The following is a 6,924-nucleotide window of genomic DNA, read 5'->3' on the forward strand; positions in this document are numbered from 1 at the left end:
CACATTCTCTCTCAGCCACCCACCCCCCCTCCCTCTCACATACACAGTCTAACCACATATCTGCACTCATTAACATGAACATTTTTTGGGGGTAAGTGTTTTACGGTGCTCGCAACTGCATAGGTCATATGAGCGCACGGGACACACGAAACATTTTTAGTTGTGGTAGGAAATTTTGAATTTTGCCTGGGTGGCGGCCGACGCCTTCTCTTATCGATTTTGGACCACCAAGGGATCTCCAGCGCGCAACTTGCACCCGGGACCCCCGAGATTTTTCGCCTTTGTCAGAGAAGCTAGATGTAGATCTTTCCTACAATAAGATCAGGGGTGTGGCTAAAAGACAGCAGCAGTAAGAATGAGCCGAGGAGAAGCAGTAGAAAGGCTACAGAGAAGGAGCCAGGAGCCTAGAGGAGGGGGCAAAGGAGGTGAGGGGGTGGGGGCAGAAAGAAGACGACATAATATTTGATAGAGAGCAGGAAAGGATCTGAAAGGAGAACATTTGAGGGAAGAAAATTTTCCGTCGCTACCAGGGACCTTTGAATGAGAGGCGAACACCTTGCCTTACCCCTCGGCCACGAGAGCCCCAACAGGAACTATAGAATCTAGTAATATCCAATAAAGGTAAGAAGAAAAAAGATAGCTTGTTTTAGTACAGGTTTTAAGGCGCTCGCTCTGTATATAAGGTCATATGGGCGCCAGAAGATTAGAGGTGTTACAAGAGAGTAGCAAACATAAAAAAAGAAGGAGGGGGGATAAGGAGGATAGGAAAGAAGACGCAAACCACACCAGAGCACACCTGCCAACCACCCACAGAAAAAAGATAAAAATAATCCACAAACAGACCTCTACCACACCAGTCAAAGAGGAGTTTCAATTCCCACAGATAGAACCTGATACAACTTAAATTAAGTCAAACATGCTCTATAAGGCAAGGGTCACAACATGTCCAAGACAATCACCTGTACAAATGACCACTTCCCACTCCCCAAATTGTGTGGTTGTTCTTTCAGGCTGCGGGGAAGGGGGAGGGGGGGGGGGGTGGTCCAAATATTAAAATGACACTGTCCATGGGGGCCACTTGTCTAAGATGACCACTTTTTCTGGAGGCTGTACATGATACCTATCACTGTTTTTAAAAATATAAGATAGCTTTTAACCCCCCCCCTCCCCCCACCCACATTCAACATAAATAAGACCATATTTTTAGGAGGTGGGCTTCCAAACCAGCCTATCACTACTATCAAGGCTAACCAGGCTGAAAGGGATACAAAATCCTAGCAGAAAGACCGAGACTGATCATAATCAATAAAAATTTTCTCCCCATATTCGGGTCGAACTCGGGTGTCCTGCATGTGATACAAAGTGCCAAATTGCCACACAACAGACACAGAAAAACTAGGAATTCATGCTTTCCTCGGAACATGTCATGATTTCAGGACAGAGGCACATTCAAAACAAATCAATCGGTCCCACGAAACAATCAAAGAGCGAGGCAAAAAGAAAAAACACACTCACAGTGTGGGGCATTAATTGTTAAATTATTTTGACATATCTAGTAGTAAGTTTATTTTTAAAGTTGTGTTGCAATTGTCATTTACCACCCCTTACCAACCCCCTCTACCCCCCGGGGCAGAGCCACTGACTGAAGTATCTTCAGGCTATTCGTTCTAATGCACAGTAGAATAGTAAATGGGCTGATTGATCCAATGTCATGCTCATAACTGTGCCTGAACTACAACAGGGAACTGAGCTGCTTTTTCTTTCCTAATCCTTACTATCGTCATTTTCCTCAACTTCTTTAGTATGTTTGTCACACTCTTGTGACCCGCTATTTCCAGGGCGCCTTGAAAGTCGAAGCAGACTCTGCGCTGTTGAAGCTAGAGAGGTGAGAAGAGTAAGTCTGCCCAGTAAGGACTTCTCTGTTGACATTCACCCCTTGGCGCTCATGACCTTATAATGAAGTTGCGAGTGACGTAAAACCTCTACTAAAACAAAATAAAACAACCCCCTCAACACATTCATAGTCTTCTCATCCTCTCGTATGTGTACACCTTTACCGACATAAATCTCACCTCCACATATGATCAATGTTACCACATACAAAAATAATTATTTTACATGACATGAGAGAGTGACGAAGTCACAATTGACTTTCAGTGAAAGAGGAAGAGTAAAGCAAACGATCAGACAGTGCATAATATATATTCAAAAATAGAGATTCATGAATAGTAGTTCAGTGTCTGAATTCGGTACAATAGTAGTCCTCTATGGTAAACCAGCATTCAATTCACAGTGGTGTGGTTGTAAAGCCAGTTGACTGATCACCATTACATTACCCCCCCTGAGAATATTGTGGACAGTTCTGAGCATGTAAAAATCAATATAATTTTATTCAGCCATTGACATTAAATGTCTTCTTTGCCATCACAAGTCTATAGTAAAAGGCATATTGGGGAAAATATATAATAGATAAGACTCTAGGCGGTAATTATTTTATCATTGATCGGCGAGATGTGACGGAAAAGTGTTAAACCAAGTGCCTCAATTGTTACTTGGGCTGAGGAACGAGGAGGAGGAAACACTCAACATATATAATCATTTTTATCTCAGCAAATGAGCACTACTCAAGTGTATGATAGGAGGCCTAATCTTTTAACCATTTATATTAAAATGTCAGTTCAGTCATAGATAAAGAATTCAGTGAAGTAGATCTAGATATACATGTACACTGGTGTCCACCACAGCAACCACCAAGGAAAATAGCAAGCCATGTTAGAGCTGAATGCAGTTGAATTTTCACACACACAAACACACATTTATATAGAGAGGCTGTAGAAAAAGAACTAATCGCTTGATGTATGTTGTTGCGTCGGAAAAAGAGAACATAGTAAGCGACAGAGAGCCGATGCTCGATTGCTGAGAGGAATTATATATTGAAATGTAGGACACTTGAAGGGCTGAAGTTTCCTCCTCCAAGAGAGACTTTGAAGGGAGGTGACAGATCTTCACGACAGTGTGAACTCCGTTCCTGATTCCTATTGACAAGCTTTCAAGCAAGTGTTGTGATGAGAGTTTTTATCATTATACATGAGAGAGAAGGGATGCATGGACATTGAACTTAAGTCTATGAGAGGCAGCGTGGTGAAATCAGGCGCTCGTCAAAAAAAAAATTAAAGTTTGAAAGTAGCTATATATATATATATATATACATACAGACACTTTTCCGCTGGTTTGACAATTTTTTTCGAAATTATTTTTTTTCGCCTCCACACCTTCACTTCAACTTCAGTTCAATGTCCATTTAAGAACTCATTTCAGTGTGAATTATATTGAAAAACGCCGATTAAAGGCACCAAATATAATGTAAATTGTCAGTTTCCACGAACTCTAAGGCTTTGTAAATTAGGCTCATAAAGTCTAAACTTTGGAGGCCATCTTCTCCCTAATTTTACCCTCCTGAAACCACGTGACCCCCACCTCATTCATCAATTGATATCTTGACATGTAGGCCAGGCCACTCAAGATAATGGGTAGATCTAATTCTTTCAATGAAAGCAAGGCAAATAAACAAGCTTTAATGCGATAACTCCACATAGTTCAAGATATTATATATATTTATATCCTATGCCCAAAAATTGACGAGTGCCTGATTTCACCGCATTGTGACACATGTGGATCTATGGGTGATTTTGTAGTTTCGTTCGTTAAAGTCCAAAGCTGAACGCGAGAGACCCTGAATTGCCAGGTAATTGTTGAGGAGTGAACTTTAAGCGTGAGACTGGAAGGAAACACTTCACTACAAGTCCGAAAATAAAATTCAAACAAAGAATGGTGCTTTTTCGGCAGTTCCCACTTCCCACCCCCCAATTATTATTGCCAGTTTGGGCCCCATGATTGAAGAGTAGAGGGGGGTTCGGGCATGCCCCCCTGAATTTTACCATAATTTGAATGTTTTCCAGATCTTAGGCTGCATCCCTGTTCTTTGCGTTGCCTTGGTCATCAAGACGTACGGATTTCTTCTCTGGATGTAAACAAATGGATCATGGACTTGGTAAGATCGAAGAATACCGGACCAGCGGACTGACTTTGCCTAAGTCTCAACCTTAGGTTAGATATATAAAGGAATTCATGATTTTCCCCAGTTTTTAATATCTCCCAATGGAGAATCTCAGACCAGTAGATCTAGTAAAATTTTGTCAGGGGGGAGACCCCCCTGAACCCCCTCCTCCACCCGCCCCACATTCTCACGCAATAATGTGCTACGAGTGGTCCGGTATTCTTCAATCTTCCCATGGACTTTAACGAACGGAACTACAAAATCACCGATCTATGATCAATCTCAGTGTTCACACAGTTAGGTTACAATAATTTATAAAATTGAATCATCAAAAATCTTTTCGTCAATTTACTGCAGCAAAGTTTGCTGGTTAGAGGAAAATTCCTTACATTTAAATTGCTTTTAAGTAAGTTCAGTGTAAGGGCACTTGCAACACAAAAAGGATTCTAGATTTTAGGCCTAAGACAAGAGGCTAAGTGATTAGCCTAAGTGATTGAAGTGCCAAACCCAAAGATTAGAGGAGTTACAAGAGAGTAACCAAGAGAGTAACAAACACACAAAAAAGGAGGAGAGATAAGGACGATAGATCTAGATATTGACAGAGACAGAGGAAAGTATAGAAGAAGCAAACCACACCAGAGCACCCGCCAACCACCCACCCCCAAATTCTCCGGTAAGTGAAATTACAACAAAAACAGCCCTTTCGCTTCTATGGAAAAGCGATAGCACAGTGTGACAACACAGACACTACAAGTACAAGCAAAAAATATAGATCTAGAAAATCTAGATTAGATCTACCGGTGTACAGGCCAACACCTACCTTTCTAGATTCCGAATTCTTGGCAGAATCGCTACAGTACAGTACAGATTCCAAACAGCTGGCTTCCGACACAAATTAATTGATCATAAAATCGCAACAGTAGCGAGATCAAACCGCTCTCCTATTTCCACCTCGAGTGAAACCGCTTTCTTACGCAATATCCAAGTTTCCAAGGTAGTATTCCATTCAACAAGTGCTAGACACACCAGATTTGTAAATGGTGCGCGTGAATGTGAGATAAAGAAACAGCTCTGTCTGCCTCTAAAAGCCCCCTCACTTAGTCACCACCAGGCCAAGCCGCTTGCCTTTCTGCTGTCTGTCTCTGCCGCTAGCCTAGCCAACAGTGTACACAGACGACAGAAACACAACCCGGAAGTGAACTCTGGTAGGTAGGTAGCAATGGCCAGGGAATTACGCATTTTCAGGCTTCATTCCTGAAATAAATGTAGGCCTAATTTTAATAGATAAAAGCGAACTTCTTCGACAACTAGCTGATGATGGAGACGATGAGCCTGCCCACACTGAAATGGACTCTCGTGAAGAGGGGCGAGGAAGCATGGAGCATTCCGTCTTCCTAAGATCCCAGTTCTAGATGCAACAGTATTCAACACAACATTCGAGTTTGTGAAAATCATTGTATTTTACTCTTACATTAGATGAGTTCAAGCCAAGATTAGGATCTGAAAACAAGATGTATCCTGCCTGAGTGATAATTCTAGCTGGATCACACAGTACGCATTGGACAGCGCCTTTGTTGATGTTTAAATTATCACTTTCTATCCACCTTCCTGACAATAGACGGGGCATGTTTTCTTATTTACCCTATTAAAATGTTAATTTAATGCCGGTCCACTTTACAGGCTACTGCAATTATGAATCTTATAGTTAGTCTCAACCACATTCTACCTGATTGTCTACCGGGCACATCGACTGTACTGTCACTCTGACACCCTGATGCACAACTTTCAAGAGATCTGCCCCCCCTCAATTTTCACATAACTACTTCAGTGTGAGCATAATGTTCATAAAGCTTTTTTGTGTATGTACATGTCGATCCAAGAGTCCCACAGGAACTGCAGTTGTCTCAAACCATGATTGATAATGTGTTTTAATCAGTCACCATAATAACTTATTTAAGAGCTGATTGATTTCTCATGGTATGTAACTTTCATCGAGTGTCTTGCATTTCGGGTTTTCTCAATTATATCCCTTGATTATACCCGCGAGAGAATCGGTGTTATCAAATGTTATTACAGTGCATCATGCTTTGCATGCCCACCTGCCTCATCTCATGTAGACCCTGAGAAACACTACGTCAAGTAGGACAATTAAAAGTCTTTCAAAGCTCTCACAATAGACACCGCAGAATTAACTTCGATATAATAGTTTGAGTGCGAAGAGGACTCGCGGAAGGAATGACCCAAAAAAAAGCAGTATTTCAAATAAGGGAAGCTACTACTGCAAATAATAAAAATGTAAATATGTCTATGGTTATTTCCCTTGATAACAGAGTAGTTTAATGTACGACATGTACCTTGTTTCCGTTGCGGTATTGGTGTCATGATATAGATCTAGATCTACATGTAAGTGTAATTATTCAGTTAACACTCTTCCATTCATGGTTACTACTAATCTTTGTAAGATCAGATTTACGCCGAACCAAATTAACATCGCACGAAATTCTCTCCTTCTCATCCTCTACCTGGAAATTTGACAAGTTAGGAATTTTGAACTTGGTGTAAAGTATAAAATGAATAAATTATTTTTGAAATTCATACATTGACGAACACAGATCGACGACTGTGACTTAGAGCGTGAATGCATTCGGTGTAATGGCGCAAAATGAGTGTTGATGATACATGAAGATAGGAATTGGAGAGGTATACAAAATTATATGTAGCCTATACATAATATTAAATTATAAGTATAAGCAAAACAGATCTGTCATTTTACGGTCTCCTTTTCATTCTGACTTCATCTCAGTGCTGTTCTGTCGTGTGTGTGTTAGTGTGTGTGTGTGTGTGTGTGTGTGTGTGTGTGAGAGAGA

The sequence above is a fragment of the Aplysia californica genome, unplaced genomic scaffold (assembly GCF_000002075.1).
Source record: "Aplysia californica isolate F4 #8 unplaced genomic scaffold, AplCal3.0 scaffold00320, whole genome shotgun sequence".
In the NCBI taxonomy this organism is placed as follows: domain Eukaryota; kingdom Metazoa; phylum Mollusca; class Gastropoda; order Aplysiida; family Aplysiidae; genus Aplysia; species Aplysia californica.